Raw genomic sequence first — 18,338 nt, 5'->3', positions numbered from 1 at the left:
TCCACTTTCCTTCAGCAAGGATCATCCATCCCTTAGCCTGGATCCTCTGGATTGTATCATCAGGGATCCTTCAATTTCCAAACCCAAGGATCCTTCTGGCAGAGTCAAGGATCCTTAGGAATTCAACATCAAAGGTCTTCAGAGGTCCATGAAGGAGACATCATCCCTATGTAGACCATTGCCTCTGGTGGGCCAACTACCATAGCAGATGCTTCCTATCTTGGCTACTTTTCTGGGATGCCAAAGTTTAGTCAACAAAGAAGCAATCCTTATAATCCCATATCCTTAGACATTAACCTTGGTTCCATGCAGGATACATGTATCAATTAGGCCATGTCTAAGGAACTTCAGAAGCTTAAGGATATGATATCCAGCATGCCAGGAGTGGTCCGACCAATTTCTGAAATATAAGAGGGGAGCCACAAGCTGTCTAGATTTGCTCCACCAATATATGATGCTGAGATCCCAAAACACTTTCAAACCCCCAATATGAAGGTGTACGACGGAACCACTGATCCAGAGAACATGTGGCTCAGTATAGGGAGAGGATGGAGATCAATCCAATTCTTGAAAGACTCAAGGATGCCTGTCTATGCAAGAGCTTCAGATCCATGTTAACAGGATCTGCACTTAAATGGCTGCTATGTTTTCCTCCCTACTCTGTTACTTCTTTTTCACACTTAGTTAATTTATTCAATAGCCAATTTTCTTGTAGTAGAAAATTTGAGAAATTAACTAGTGACTTATATAGAGTTGTCCAACCTTATGATGAATCCTTATGGGACTTTGTTATAAGGTTTGGCAGGGAAGCCCTAGAAATCCCTAATCTTGATATGGCTACCGCTGTTGAGGCATTCAAGATGTGACTACATAGGGGCTCCCTCTTTTATGACGATCTTGTGATAACCCCATGCAAGAATTTAGATGACAGGGTACTCAGATTTATAAGGCTAGAGGATGACATGAAGATCCAAGAACGGTTAGGAGCTCCAATAAAACAAGAGTCACCTAACCAAAATCAAGGATCCTTATACAGAATAACAACTCAAAGCCATACTCCAAGTTCAACAACCAAAATGTCCGAGCAGTCGAAGAAGGAGATGATGATAATAAGGATTATCCAAGTATTTTCGAGTATTGCTTTTCTGTAGATACTCATGGCTTAATTTGTGCTATGAAGGATCTTGGAGACAAAACAAGGTGGCCTTTGAAGAATGAGAAAGCAACATCTTTCAAGGAAAAATCCAAATGGTGTGCATTCCATGAAGATTTTGTCCATTTGACTGACGACTGCATTGGTCTAAGAAGAGAAATCAGATATCTTCTAAGCAAAGGCCACTTAAAGGAACTCTTATTAAGAAAAAAGTCAAGGATCCAGGACCCTGAAGATGTCCCGTAAAAAGCAACTCCGCCCCCACCTGATGCACAAGTCATCAATTTCATCTCCGGTGGATCGGATATATGTGGAACCTCCTTCTCCTCGGCCAAGAGACATGCTAAAAAGACCAAGTTGGAGAACGGGGAGCGACTTGTCATATCCACTACCTTAACGACTAATAAGAGAATCTTCTTTGACGAAGAAGATAAATAAGCATCCAGGATCCTCATCACGATGGTTTGATTGTAACTCTATTTATTGCTAATCATTATGTGCGCAGGATCGTAGTCGATGGTGGAAGCTCAGTCAACATAATTCAACATGATGTACTCCAGAAGATGATTATCCCAGACTCAGAAATCATTCCCCGAACATCCGTGCTAGTTGGTTTCAGTGGTGAAACTAAGAAAACAATGGGGGGCATCAAGCTCCCTATATACATCGAAGGGTTAAACTCTTATAAAAATTTTTGTGTTATAGATAACTTTTCTTGTTGCAATGTAATTCTTGGCAGGCCATGGCTACATGGAATGAAAGCTGTAGAATCTACTTATTACCAATGTATAAAATTACCAACTCCTTGGGGAGTAGTAAGAATAGATGGCGACCAAGTGGAAGCTAAGAATTATTATTCTTCGTCCATGAAACCGACGGCCAAACAAAGGATAGCATAGAAACTACAACAAGATCCTACGAACGTGCTGGAAGCTCGAGAACAAGACCTGAAAGAAGTATCCTTAGATCCCGGGGATCCGGAAGTAAAATTTTCCTAGGATCCAGTATTCCTACCAGCATTGAAGAGGATCTAGTATCCTTCCTCAAGCAACGGAAATCTACATTTGCCTTCAAGCACTCCGACATGACAAGTATTTCAAAAGAGGTAATTACTTATAAGTTAAGCCTTGATATATCTATTAAACCCGTCCATCAGAAGCTAAGGAAATTCGCTCTTGAGAGGAAAGCGATCATAAAAGAAGAAGTTGAAAAACTTCTTAAGGCTGGTATGATCAGAGAGGTTAAGTATCCTCGATGGTTGGCTAATGTGGTTGTTGTTTCAAAGAAGAATGAAAAGTGGAGGGTGTGTGTCGATTTCACCGATTTAAAAAAGGCATGCCTCAAGGATCCTTTCCCATTACCACATATAGACTCCATGGTGGATGCAACAGCAGGACATGAAATGCTTACTTTTATGGATGTTTCCTCTGGATTCCAACAAATTCATATGGAACCATCTGATCAGAAAAATGCAGCATTCATGACTCATACGAGAATATATTGCTATATTGCCATGCCATTTGACTAAGAAATTCAGGAGCAACTTATCAACGCTTAGTCAACATGATGTTTAAAGATCAATTAGGGAAAACCATGGAAGTCTATATAGACGACATGGTTGTTGTTAGGCCATGAATTTTATACTGAGGATTCTTTATCCTTAACTATCTTACTGATAGATTATCCTTGAGATATGTATCAGGGTATAAAGGATCGACGATCCTCGGTATCATTTGTTTACTAATGATTGCGTTTAGTATGGTGATGTGTAAGACAGGTGTGGCAACTTTGAGACGTACTTGCATCAATTATCCTCCCGGAGTACTCTCTAGCTGGAGTATGGATCTAGGATCCTTATTCAATATAGCTGTTAATAGACGAATTCACCTGAAGATTGATGTTTAGATATCAATAACGGCTCCAAGACTCGTTCTTCCGCTTATCTCGCTATTGAACGGCTATTGGCACGTTGTCAAAGTCATGGGAGAGGCTAGTGGAAGACTTCCGGATTGTTAGGAAATATTGTTATTTGTATTTTCTTATATAACCGAGTTATGATCGAGTAGATAAGACACATGTATTATCACACATGCTAGAGCAGAAGCAATACATTCTCTCTAATCACTAGTTTACTTTGTAATCTCGATCATCAATTCCACAACACTTGTAACCACCTTTTATTATCAATATAAACGACGGTGATAGTTTTCACCGTCCGAGGGCTTTTTGTGCCGGAGATTACAATAATCACGTATACCCGACCAAAGGTTACCTCGTTGATCCTTGACCAAAGTGATTCGACCAAAGATTATCTTGTTAATCCTTGACCGAAGTCATTTTATCAAAGATTGCCTTGTTAAGTTTTGACCGAAGTAAGATTATCGTAATTAAGGGCTTTTTCCCTCGTGATCAAATCATTGTATTCACCAAGATTACGATTATATACCCATCATTTCCGTATTGGCACTAAACCTCACATAACAGATTTGGATACATTATCCTTAGCAGATTTTTGTCCAAAACAATTTGGCGCCCACCGTGGGGCAATTGATGCTATAATCCATATCATTTCCATCGACTCTCGACATTTTCATACCCATATCACTTTCAATTGCCTCTCCATCAACCTCTGCTTCATCAACAATGCCGTCTTCTGTTTCTCTCTCCTCAAGGACCTTGCCGCCGATGCCTCCGCCAATCACGGGAGCACCAAAGGCTACTGCCTCTGGAAGCAAGACACAACTACTAGTCTTCCAGAGCTCAAAAACTGCTGCTACTGCCCTAGTGGTTAACACTAACAATGATGTTTCATCTATGTTTTCGCAGGTCAAGGCATATATGGAGCAACAAAACAAGACCAACCAAAAGATCCTGTGTGAGATCGAAGACATCAAGAAATCTAAGAGGCCAGCAGAGGATCTCACCCCTCTGATGCCTAGGACGATTGTTTCACAAGTCCAGGATCCCTGGCTCAGTTTCCTCAAGGATCATCCATCCTTCAACTAGGATCCATGGGTCCTCAGACTCAAGGATCCTCATCCTTTCAGCAAGGATCATCCAACCTTCAACAAGGATCCATGGGTCCTCAGACTCAAGGATCCTCAGCCTTTCAGCAAGGATCATCCATCCTTCAACAAGGATCCATGGGTCCTCAGACTCAAGGATCCTCAGCCTTTCAACAAGGATCATCCATCCTTCAACAAGGATCCATGGGTCATCAGATCCAAGGATATTCGGATTTCCAGCAAGGACCATCTAGATTCAACCATGGGTCGATAGGTCAACCAATGCAGAGTTCCTCGATGTTCCAAAGGGGATCAGGGATGCTTCCGCCAGGATCCTCCGGGATTCCTTATCAAGGATCCTTCTTTCAGGATCAAGGATCCTTTGAATCCCACCATCAACGGTCTTCTGAAGTCCATGATGGGGACATAATCCCCATGCATACCATAGCTTCTGGAGGACCCACTCCGATTGCTGATTCCTCTTATCCCAGATACTCTTCCGGGATACCGAACTTCACCCAATAGAGAGGTAACTGGTATGATCCTATATCCTTAGACACTAACCGTGGTTCGATGCAGGATGCAGATATCAACCAGGCAATGGCTAAGGAGTTGCAAAAACTCAAGGACATGATATCCAGTGTTCCCGGGGTGATACGTCCAATTCCTGAGATACCGGAGGGAAGTCACAAGTTATCCAGATTCGCTCCACCTATCTGTAATGCTGAAATCCCGAAGCGGTTCCAAACTCCTAACTTGAAGACTTATGACGGGAGCACCGATCCTGAGGAACACGTTGCCCAATATAGGGAAAGGATGGAAATTAATCCTATTCCTGAAAGGCTCAAGGAGGCTTGCCATTGCAAAGGATTTGGATCCACACTAACGGGAGCCGCACTAAAATGGCTGCTAAGTCTTCCTCCCTTTTCAATTACTTCTTTCTCTCACTTAGTTAACTTATTTAACACTCAATTTTCCTGTAGTCGAAAATTTGAGAGGTTAACCATTGATTTATATCGTGTAATCCAACCTAGTGATGAATCCCTTAGGGATTTCGTTACCAGGTTCAGCAAGGAAGCTCTAGAAATCCCAAATCTTGACATTACTACTGCTGTTGAAGCATTCAAGATGGGAATTCAGAAAAGCTCCCCTTTTTATGATGATTTATTGATGACTCCTTGCAGGACATTAGACGAAGTAAGAAACAGGGCATTAAGATACATCCGATTGGAAGAAGACAGAAGGATCCAGGATCGTCTTGGGGGACAAAAAAAGCAAGAAACCCCCGAAAAGAATAAAGGATCCTGGAACAGGAACAATTCGAAGCCGTATGCCAAGTTCAACAATTAGAACGTACGAGCAGTTGAAGAAGGGGATGACGATGAAGACTATCCTTGTATCTCCGACTATTGTTTTTCTGTGGACACTCATGGCTTGATCTGTGCCATGAAGGATCTGGAGAAAAAGCAAGGTGGCCCCAAAAGAATGAAAAGATTGTCGGCTTCAAGGACAAGTCTAAGTGGTGCGCCTTCCACGAAGACTTTGACCATACGACAGACGAGTGCATCGGCTTTAGGAGGGAAATTGGATACCTCCTGAGCAAGGGTCACTTTAAAGAACTCTTGGGAAGAAAGAAATCCAAGATCCAGGATCCCGAAGACCATCCACAGAAAGCAACACCACCACCGCCAGATGCTCAAGTGATCAACTTTATCTCCAGAGACTACGAATTATTTCAAGATTCTTGTGCTATAGAAGAAAATCCCGTAGAAGAATTCGAGTTGGACGATGAGAGAAGACCGCTCATCCCCACTATTTGAGTGATTGATCAGAGAATCTTTTTCAAGGATCCAGGATCCTCATCAGGACAAGCTGGATGTGCAAACGGTCAATTTCATCTCTGGAGGTTCAGACATATGTGGAACTTGTTTTTCTGCATCAAAAAGACTAGCCAAAGAGATAAAGATGGATAACGGAGATCGACCAATAGTATCAACCACCCTAACAACAGACAAGAGAATCTTCTTCGATGAGGAAGACAAGCTGAACATTCAAGATCCTCACCATGACGGTTTGATTATTACTTTATTTATCTTTAACCATTATGTACGCAGGATCCTAGTGGACGGTGGCAGCTCGGTCAACATTATCCAACATGATGTCCTCAATAAGATGAACATCCCGGATTCGGAGATTATTCCTAGAACATCGGTGCTAGTCGGTTTCAGTGGTGAAACCAAGAAGACATTGGGGGACATCAACCTCCCAATTTATATCGAAGGGTTAAATTCATACAAAAAATTTTGTGTTATAGATAACCTTTCCTGTTGCAATGTTATTTTAGGTAGGCCTTGGCTCCATGGAATAAAAGTAGTAGCCTCAACTTATCACCAATGCATCGAGCTACCTACTCCTTGGGGAGTTGTAAAAATAGTGGGTGACCAAGCGGAGGCCAAGAACTATTATTCATCCTGAATGAAGCCAACAGCCAAGCAATCTATAGCGTAGCAACTACAGCAACATCCTAGGGACGTGCTGGAAGCTCGGGAGAAAGACCTTAAGGAAATATTATTGGACCCCGAAGATCCAGAAATAAAGGTGTTCCTAGGATCCAGTATCCCCAGTAAGATTGAGGAGGATTTAATATCCTTTTTAGGGCAAAGAAGATCTACCTTTGCCTTTAAGCATTCTGACATGACAGGTATTTCAAAAGAGGTAATCACTCATAAACTCGGCCTTGATTTATCTGTTAAACCCGTCCATCAGAAGCGAAGGAAATTTGCTCCTGAGAGGAACAAGATCATACAAGAAGAAGTTGAAAAACTTCTTAAGGCCGGTATGATCAGAGAGGTTCAATATCCTCGATGGCTAGCTAATGTGGTCGTTTTTTCAAAAAAGAATGGAAAGTGGAGGGTGTGTGTCAATTTTACCGATTTAAACAAGGCATGCCCCAAAGATCCTTTCCCATTACCACATATAGATTCCATGGTGGATGCAACGGAAGGACATGAAATGCTTACCTTTATGGATGCTTCCTCTGGATTTCAACAAATTCAGATGGAACCATCTTATCAAGAGGATACAACATTTATGACTCCACCGGCATATACTGTTATACTGCTATGCCGTTTGGACTAAGAAATGCAGGGGCAACATACCAAAGACTGGTCAACATGATGTTCAAGGATCAGTTGGGCAAGACTATGGAAGTATACATAGACGATATGGTGGTAAAATCAAAGAAAGCTGAGGATCACCTTAGGGACCTCGAGGAAGCATTCAATATCCTTGACCATTATAACATGAAATTGAATCCGTCAAAATGCCATTTTGGTGTTAGGGCTGGAAAATTTCTGGGATATATGGTAACTAAACGAGGAATTGAAGCAAGCCCCGAACAGATCGAAGCCATCCTTAATTTGAAGTCTCCTGCAAATGCCAAGGATGTCCAAAGGCTCACAGGAAGGATAGCCGCTCTCAATAGGTTCATCTCGAGATCCTCCGAGAAGTGCAAAGACTTCTATGACATACTTAGAAAGAATAAGAAGTTTGAGTGGACAGAGAAGCATGAAGCTCCGCTTATAGCCTTAAAGGATTACCTATCCTCAGCTCCAGCTCTAATGAAGCCCGTGGATGGAGAATCCTTATATCTATATCTTGCTGTCTCAGGAAATGCAGTAAGTGCCGTCTTGGTAAAGGATCATGAAGGTGAACAACATCCTGTTTACTATGTAAGTAAAAGTCTTCTAAATGCGGAAGCCAGGTATTCATATTTAGAAAAGTTGATTCTTGCACTCATTATGGCTTCTAATAAATTGAGACATTATTTTGAAACCCATCCTATTATTTTGAGAACTAACTATCCTGTAAAGAATGTTCTTAGAAGACCAGAGTTATCAGGTAGAATGGCCAAGTGGGCTGTAAAATTAAGTGCATCTGATATCCAATACGAGCCGAGAACAGCAATCAAGTCTCAAGCACTAGCGGACTTTGTGGCTGATTTCACTAGTTATCTACAAAAAGAAGCTGACTTGGAGGTCCAACAACTGGAAAAGACCAAGGATCCTTGGATACTATTCACCGATGGTGCTTCCAATGTAAGAGGTACAAGATTGGGGATCCTATTGAAATTGCCACATGGGGACATATTACCCCAGTCCATAGCTTGTGAATTCCAAGCAACAAACAATGAAGCAGAGTACGAGGCTCTAATCGCAGGTTTGCAATTAGCCAAAAGAATGAGGATCAGGTATCTTCAGGTTTATGTAGATTCTTTATTGATAACTAACCACTTTAATGGCTCGTATGCTGTTAAAGGTGAGAAACTAATGAAATATTTAGATGTTGTGAAGGAGTTATCGAAATCCTTTGAAATATTTAGTATTACACAGGTACCGAGGGAAGAAAACGCTAGGGCAGACGCCTTGGAAAACTTAGCCTCATCTCTGAAGATTCCCGAGGATTTGAAAACCCAATAATCCACATTCTCTCTCCAGCAATAGGAGAACAAGAACTTGGAGAGATAACGAATGATAAAGAAATCGTGCTCTAGGATCCTTTATCCTCAAATAACAAAGGATCATGGATCCATCCTATCAAGAACTACATTCAGACTGGAGAAATTCCAGCCACAGAAAATCCCAAGTCCTTCAAAATCAAGGTATCCCAATATATTTTGTTAAATGATATGGTATATAGGAAATATCTTACAGGTCCATATCTTAGATTCATTGAGGATCCCGAGATCCAAGAAGTACTCAAGGATTTTCATGAAGGATATTGCGGCAATCACACAGGTGGAAGAGCATTATTTTCCAGGATACTCAGAACTGGATACTTCTAGCCAAAAATGAAGAAGGATGCAGGGGAGTATTCAAAGAAATGTGATGCTTGTCAAAGACACGCGAACATCCTTCATCAACCAGCGGAGCCTCTATATCCTATATCCTCCTCATGGCCTTTCATGAAATAGGGTATGGATATTGTAGGCAAGCTACCAAAAGCACCTGGTGGAAAGGTCTTTATGCTTGCTTTGACTGACTACTTCTCCAAATGGATTGAGGCAGAAGCATTTGTACAAGTCCGAGAAAGGGAAGTAATATCTTTTATTAAACGAAATATTATAACTAGATTTGGTATTCCTGCTGAAATTGTTTGTGACAATGGTTCCCAATTTATCGGGAATAGAACCACTAACTTTTGTGACAGTTGGGGCATCAAGATGATTACTTTGACTCCAGTTCATCCTCAAGCCAATGGTCAAGCAGAGTCTAGCAACAAGATCATCATCAACAATCTAAAGAAGAAGCTAGGATCCAAGAAGGGAAAATGGGCTGAAGAACTTCCTTATATTCTTTGGGCAGACAGGACTACGCCTAAAAATGCAACATGCCAAACACCCTTCTCATTAGTGTTTGGATTAGAAGCAGTAATTCCCACAGAAATGGTGGTTCCTACGAAAAGAACGAGCATCCGTGATCCTGAAGCCAATGAAGAAATCCTTCTTGAAGACTTGGATACTATAGAAGAACTCAGAGACTTGGCCAAGATCAGGATGGTAGCCTACCAACAGAGGGTAGCTGGAGCATACAACAAAAATATAAGGATCAGAAGATTTCAAGAAGGAGATCTAGTTTTGAGAAAAGCCTTCCAAAATACTACCAATTCGGCTGATGGAAAGTTAGCACCCAAATGGGAAGGACCTTATCAAATTGAATCGGAGGCAGGAAAGGGGGCATATCATTTGCTCATAATGGAAAGCAACAGGTTACCAAGAGCATGGAATGCTATCCACCTCAAGAGATATTTTTTCTGATCAGGATCTATTATCCTTAGAGGATGTTTTATCCTTAAAGGATCAAGGATCCCCCTAAATAGGTAACATCTATCTGATCATTTATTCTTTTTGAGTTACTATTAATTCAAGGATAATATATTTTTAATATTTCATCTTTTCCAAGTTTTGAGTAACCATGCAGGATTATAATAATTTACTTGATGATTAAGAGGTTGGCCACCTCTCCTTTACATTTGTGGTATTATCTTGATTCTCTTGGCCTAGCCCACGTTTGGATATGACCCCCGATGGTCATATCCTCTAAGGTTTAAAGGTTTTCACCTTTCTTATGATCGCCTGTAGCGCACGCTATCCAACGTATAGTCCGGGGCAGCGGGACCAGTACACGCTTAGTGGCTGACAATTTCGTTGCCTCCGGCTATATGGAGGATCCTACGAATTATGGTAGACGTACCATACCACCGGTTTATAACGTTTTCACGTTATCTCACGTTTGGGCTAAATCCCGGTTTGGGCGAGTCCCCAGTTAACATCCGTATTTGGGCTTGTCCCCAGTTTTGGGCTTGTCCCCTTTTGCACGGGCTTGTCCCCAGTTGCACGGGCTTGTCCCCAGTTACACGGGCTTGTCCTCAGATTACACGGGCTTGTCCCTAGTTGCACGGGCTTGTCCCCAGTTGCACGGGCTTGTCCCCAGTATATTATTTGGGCTTGTCCCCAGCTTAATGGGTTTGATCCTAGTTAACATTATGAATTATTTGCAACAGAATTTCTAAGTTCTTTGTGAAGATAAAAAATCTAAGGATCCCGGATCCTAAAGCTATTCCTTTAAGGAGCATTAAGAGTTCAATACTTTTGGTAACTTAGGTCTATTTAAGACCTTCTGGTATGATCTCTGTTAATTAACTTATGTATCATATTTGTTGCAAAGATTTTGGATATTTCAGTTTAGAGGGTTATTCCCTTAAAATTGTTTTAACACTTAAATTTTTTACATACTTAAGGATACTTTATCCTAAAATTTGCCATTTGAGGGAATTCTATTATGTAAAACTTTTATCAACTTTTAAGGATATTTTTTCCTACTATTTATTCTTTAAGGATATTTTATCCTAAACAATTTTCACAAGGATCTTTTATCCTAAAAATCTTTTACTTATTTTCAGAACTATCGAAAATGCTAAATTTATATCAAACACTCTTGTAAAGGTAAACAACAGGCAAATAGTCAAAAGATTTATATATTAATTAAGATAAGCCATGAGGACTTATCCAAAACTCTTAACCCGGACTTCACCATGCGAAAAGATGGACCATCCATCCGGGTTAAGTGGGAGTTACTAACAGCTCATAAGTGCAGAAAAATTTAAATCAGGGGCAACAAAGGCTTCATCCCCACAAACAGAGGATCCCTCCACCTTTGTCACCCCCGCCGATTTCCTTAAGGATCATGGATCCTTTACCCTAAATACTATTGTTTATTACAAAACAAAGTCATTGTTCAGAAAAACATCGTAAAAGCAAAATAAAGCGGGCTTAGGCCTTGTCTTCTGTATCCTTCATCGCCCGTTTATGAGGTTGCTTCCAACTTCACCATCGCCTCGTTGACTCCTTCGGCTTCATCCTAGTCCTTCGCGCCGCTCGTCCCTGCTTCACCGGCATCAGCTATTCCTGCTTCAACATCATCCTCGCCTCCATCCAAGTCGATCAAGGCTTGCTTCCACTTCTGAATTTCCCATGAAGATTTGTCAAAGGAAGGATCATTGGCTTCGGTCACCAGTTTGATTTTAGCTTGGAGGACCGACTTGGCTGCCCAAACCTTTGCCTCTTCAGTGGCCCGAATGATCTCACTCTGCATTTGGACTGCAAGTGTGGAAGCATGATCCTCGGCCTGTTTCTTTTCCTTGGTCATCTTGGAGAGGGCCTTGTCCTTGGCAGCGGCCATAGATCTCATTGCAGCAAGGGTCTCTTCATATTCGCCAACAGTCTTTTCATAATGGCTTCGAGCAGAGTTGATAGCCTATAACGAGGAAACAGAAGTTAAGAAGGATATTTGGGTAATGAAGTCTGAAAGGATCCTTACAGTAGAGAGCATTTCCAAAAGCTGTTTTTCGGCATCAAAGGAGTTCTTAGGATCTGAACTCTTCTTCCTCTAAGCCCCTGACTTGGCACGAGTTGTGATAGGACGAGGCTCAGACAATGGAGTTGATTTCGGGGTCTCTTTCTTGGTAAACATATAATCAATGTCTTCAAGGGAGAACTTAGAAGCAGACTTTCCTGACTTTTGGGCACCTGTAAACAGCAATTCACAGATAAGTTTTTAAATATTTATATTTTTAATATTAAAAAACTGTTATTCTTACTTGACATGATTGACTCTGAGTTTGATCCTTGAAAGGTTTCTATGGACTTGGCTTGAAAAGTTCTGATTACAGGATCTAGCGAGAGAAATTTCTCAATTCTATCTTCAACTCCGGGTAGATCAGACAACAAATCAAAATTCTCAACTGTATAAGCAATAAAGAATGTTAGCGCAAGAATAAAGTGTTCTATCTTGGTTACCTAAGGATCCTATATCCTGCCCTTTGGTATCCATTTTTGGGAAGATCAGTTCCACCTGGAATGTAATCTCTTTTCACGAAGAAAAATTGGTTTCTCCAGAGTGTACCATTTAGGGTAACTTTGGAAATGGGAGTCACTTGGTGAGGTTTCGATTTGAAGACGAAGCGTTTGGAACCATGGGTAACAAGATTGTATAAGAATGCTAACTCTTCTAAACCAAACTCAATACCCTCCTCTACGGTTATTCTTTCTATGGTATGAAGGACTCTCCACAACATCGCCATGGCTTGGATATAACAGATTCCCGCCAAAGTGAAGAACCTTTGAGTAAATTCGGGAAAAGGGTACTTATAACCTATAAGAAAAGGTTGGGCTGGGAAACAAACCCAGTTTTTTGAAATGCTGTCGCTATGGGCTGTAGAATCGAAGGGTCGGAAAACTGTCTCGGCTGGAAAATGTGATAGAATTTCATCAACTTCCGAATCTGTGAATTTACAGATCTCGAAAGAGGGTGATTGAAGAATGCCTTGCGAGTAGAGATCATCGGGGTCGGTATGATCGAAAGAAGAAGAGGAAGAGGATGCAGAAACAGTTAACATCTTAAAAGAAAATGAACAAGAAGAAGAAGGATACCTGAAAGACGGATGGATATTTGGTTATAAAAGAATTATGATCATCTCATATATAGGCGGTGTATAATAATGGTTAGTAGATATTAACCGCCTGACACACGTCTAATCGTCTTCTTTGCAGTAATTTTGAATTTCAAAATGACAGCTGTATTCCACTGTCCCTCGCCATTTTGGGGGCAATTGTTAGGCCATGAATTTTATACTGAGGATCCTTTATCCTTAACTATCTTACTGATAGATTATCCTTGAGATATGTATCAGGGTATAAAGGATCGACGATCCTCGGTATCATTTGTTTACTAATGATTGCGTTTAGTATGGTGATGTGTAAGACAGGTGTGGCAACTTTGAGACGTACTTGCATCAATTATCCTCCCGAAGTACTCTCTAGCTGGAGTATGGATCTAGGATCCTTATTCAATATAGCTGTTAATAGACGAATTCACCTGAAGATTGATGTTTAGATATCAATAACGGCTCCAAGACTCGTTCTTCCGCTTATCTCGCTATTGAACGGCTATTGGCACGTGGTCAGTCATGGGAGAGGCTAGTGGAAGACTTCCGGATTGTTAGGAAATATTGTTATTTGTATTTTCTTATATAACCGAGTTATGATCGAGTAGAGAAGACACATGTATTATCACACACGCTACAGCAGAAGCAATACATTCTCTCTAATCACTAGTTTACTTTGTAATCTCGATCATCAATTCCATAACACTGGTTACCTTTTATTATCAATATAATTGACGGTGATAGTTTTCACCATCCGGGTTTTTTTGTGGCGGAGATTACAATAATCACGTACTATCCGACCAAAGGTTACCTCGTTGATCCTTAACCAAAGTGATTTGACCAAAGATTATCTTGTTAATCCTTGACCGAAGTCATTTTATCAAAGATTGCCTTGTTAAGTTTTGACCGAAGTAAGATTATCGTAATTAAGGGCTTTTTCCCTCGTGATAAAATCATTGTATTCACCTAGATCACGATTATATACTCATCATTGCCGTATTATCACTAAAACTCACATAACAGATTTGGATACATTATCCTTAGCAGATTTTTGTCCAAAACAGTTGTCAAGTCCAAGAAGGCTGAAGATCATCTTAAAGACTTTGAAGAAGCCTTTAATATCCTTGACCAGTATAACATGAAACTCAATCCATCTAAATGCCATTTTGGTGTTAAGGCGGGAAAGTTCCTTGGTTATATGGTCACTAAGAGGGGTATAGAGGCTAGCCCAGAACATATAAAGGCCATCATTAACCTGAAGTCTCACGGTAATGCAAAGAATGTACAAAGGTTGACTGGAAGAATCGCAGCCTTGAATAGCTTCATCTCTCGATCTTCGGAGAAGTGTAAGGACTTTTATGATAACCTTAGAAAGAATAAAAAGTTCGAGTGGACGGAGTAGCATGAGGCTGCACTCAAAGCCTTGAAGGTACTTATTCTCAGCACCAACATTAATGAAGCCAATAGACAGAGAACTCCTATCCTTGTACCTAGCTGTCTCGAAATACGAAGCTTTAATCGCAGGTTTTCAACTAGCTAAACCTATGAGGATCAGGTATCTTCAGGTGTATATAGATTCGTTATTAATAGCTAACCACTTTAATGGCTTATATGCTGTTAAAGGAGAAAAACTAATTAAATATCTAGACATTGTGAAAGAGCTGTCAAAGCGAAGGAAATTCGCTCCTGAGAGGAACACGATCATACAAGAAGAAGTTGAAAAACTTCTTAAGGCCAGTATGATTAGAGAGGTTAAGTATCCTCGATAGTTGGCTAATGTGGTTGTTGTTTCAAAAAAGAATGGAAAGTGGAGGGTATGTGTCGATTTCATTGATTTAAATAAGGCATGTCCCAAGGATCCTGTCCCATTACCACATATAGACTCCATGGTGGATGCAATAGCAGGACATGACATGCTTACTTTTATGGATGCTTCCTCGGGATTTCAAAAAATTCAGATGGAACCATCTGATCTGGAAGACACAACATTCATGACTCCTACTGGAATATATTGCTATATTGTCATGCCATTTGGACTAAGAAATGCAGGTGCAAATTATCAACGCTTAGTTAACATGATGTTTAAAGACCAGCTAGGGAAAACCATGGAAGTCTATACAGACGACATGGTTGTCAAATCCAAGAAGGCTGAAGATCATCTTAAAGAATTGGAGGAAGCCTTCAATATTTTTGACCAATATAACATGAAACTCAATCCATATAAATTCCATTTTGGTGTTAAGGCAGGAAAGTTCCTTGGTTATATGGTCACTAAGAGGGGTAAAGAGGCTAGCCCGGAACAATTAAAGGCCATCATCAACCTGAAGTCACCTATGAATGCAAAGGATTTACAAAGGTTAACTGGAAGAATTGCAGCCTTGAATAGGTTCATCTCTCGATCTTCGAAGAAGTGTAAGGATTTTTATGATATCTTTAGAAAGAATAAAAAGTTCGAGTGGAAGGAGAAACATGAGGCTACACTTAAATCCTTGAAGGATTACTTATCCTCAGCACCAACATTAATGAAGCCAATAGAAGGAGAACCTTTATCCTTGTACATGGCTGTATCGGGTAATGCAGTAAGTGCTGTCCTTATAAAGGATTATGAAGGGGAGCAACATCCTATTTATTATGTAAGTAAAAGTCTTCTAGATGCTGAAGCCAGGTATTTTCATTTAGAAAAATTGATCCTTGCATAATTATGGCTTCTACTAAGTTAAAGCATTACTTTAAAACTCATACTATAACTGTACAAACTAACTATCCTATCAAGAATGTTCTTAGAAAGCCAGAGATGTCAGGTAGGATGGCTAAGTGGGCTGTAAAGTTGAGTGCATATGATATCCAGTACGAGCCAAGGACATCTATCAAATCTCAAGCATTGGCTGACTTTGTGGCTGATTTCAGTAGTGACTTACAAAAGGAGGCTGACTGGGAGGTCCAACAGTTAGAGGAAACCAAGGATCCTTGGATCTTGTTCACAGATGGAGCATCCAACGTAAGAGGAAAGGGATTAGGTATCCTACTGAAATCGCCACAGGGGGGCATAATACCCCAGTCTGTAGCCTGTGAGTTTCTAGCCACAAATAATGAAGCGGAATACGAAGCTTTAATGGCAGGTTTGCAACTAGCTAAACACATGAGGATCAGGTATCTTCAGGTGTATATAGATTCGTTATTAATAGCTAACCACTTTAATGGCATATATGCTGTTAAAGGAGAAAAACTAATTAAATATCTAGACATTGTGAAAGAACTGTCAAAGTTCTTCGATTCTTTTAGTATTATACATGTACCAAGGGAAGAAAACGCTGGGGCAGATGCCTTAGCAAATCTAGCTTCATCCTTAAAGATCCCAGAAGACACAAAGATCCAAATCATCCATATACTCTCACCAACAATAGAAGAACAAGAAATTTTAGAGATAACAACTAACAAAGAGATTGTGCTTTGGGATCCATTATCCTCAAATAATAAAGGATCATGGATCCTCCCGATCAAGAAATTCATTCAAGATGGAGAGATTCCCGCCATAGAACATCCTAAGACCTTCAAACTTAAGGTATCACCATACATTTTATTACATGATATTATGTATGGGAAATCTCTTGCAGGTCCATACTTGAGGTGTATTGAGAAACCTGAAATCCAAGAAGTGCTCAAAGACTTTCACGAAGGTGATTGTGGTAATCACACTGGAGGTAGAGCCCTATTCTCTAGGATTCTAAGAACATGACACTTCTGGCCAACCATGAAGAGAGACGCCATGGAGTACTCAAAGAAGTGTGATTCCTATCAAAGACACGACAACATTTTGCACCAGCCAGCGGAGCCTATGTATCCTATATCCTCATCATGGCCTTTCATGAAGTGGGGCATGGATATTGTGGGTTGCCTAAAGCACCAGGAGAAAAAGTGTTCATGCTTGCCATGACTGATTACTTCTCGAAGTGGATATAAGAAGAATCTTTTGTCAAGTCCGTGAAAAAAGAGGTTATATCCTTTATTAAAAGAAATATTATTACTAGATTTGGTATTCCTTCAGAAATTATTTGTGACAATGGTTCCTAGTTTATCGGGAAAAGAACCACTAACTTTTGTGATAGCTGGGGCATCAAGATGATTACCTCCACACCAGTTCGTCCTCAAGCTAATGGCCAAGCATAATCAAGTAACAAGATCATTATCAACAATTTGGAGAAAAAGTTGGGATCCAAGAAGGGTAAATGGGCTGAAGATCTACCATACGTTCTTTGGGCTGACATGACAACACCCAAGAATGCAACAGGTCAAAGACAATTCTCATTGGTGTTTGGTTCAGAATCTGTAATTCCTACGGAGATGGAGGTTCCCACTGCCAGAACAAGCATCCGTGATCCTCAAGCCAACAATGAAATCCTTCTCCAAGATCTAGATACCGTTGATGAGCTAAGAGACCTAGCTAAAATCAGAATGGCAGCATATCAACAAAGGGTATCTGAGCATACAACAAGAATATTAGGATTCGAAGATTTCAAGAAGGAGATCTAGTTTTAAGAAAAGCGTTTCAAAACACAACTAATCCAGCAGATGGAAAGCTAGCACCTAAGTGGGAAGACCCCTACTTGATTGAGTCAAAAAGCTGGAAAAGGGGCATATAACCTGCTGACTATGGAAGGCAACAGATTACCAAGAGCATGGAATGCTATTCATCTCAAGAAATACTTTTTCTAATCAGGATCAAATATCCTTAGAGGATCAAGTATCTTTAAAGGGTCAAGGATCCTAAAATGGGTAACATTTGTCTAATCACTTATTCATTTCAGATTCTTGTTATTGATTAAAGATATATTTTTAACATTTATCTCTTCCAAGTTTTAAGTAACAATGCAGATTTAAATAAGAGGTTCAATGACTAAGAGGTTGGCCACCTCTCCCTCACACTCAAGGTACATTGTTATTTCCTTGGTCTTGCCCACGATTAAGGTATGACCCCCGATGGTCATATCCTCTATGGTTTAAAGGTTTTCACCTTTCTTATAAATTAGAGTTTCTACACTCTCGCCTGGATCACACGCTATCCAACATATAATTCGGGGCAGCGGGACCAGTGCACGCTTAGTGGCTGAGAATTTCGTTGATTTCTGTTATACAGAGGATCCTATGATTTATGGTAGACGTACCATACCACCGGTTTA

The sequence above is a fragment of the Bidens hawaiensis genome, unplaced genomic scaffold, assembly GCF_021521415.1.
Source record: "Bidens hawaiensis isolate Kalapana, Puna unplaced genomic scaffold, B.hawaiensis_p1.1 tig00025182_1, whole genome shotgun sequence".
Lineage (NCBI taxonomy): Eukaryota > Viridiplantae > Streptophyta > Magnoliopsida > Asterales > Asteraceae > Bidens > Bidens hawaiensis.
The sequence above is the reverse complement of the archived record's forward strand: the minus strand, read 5'-3'. Positions refer to the sequence as shown.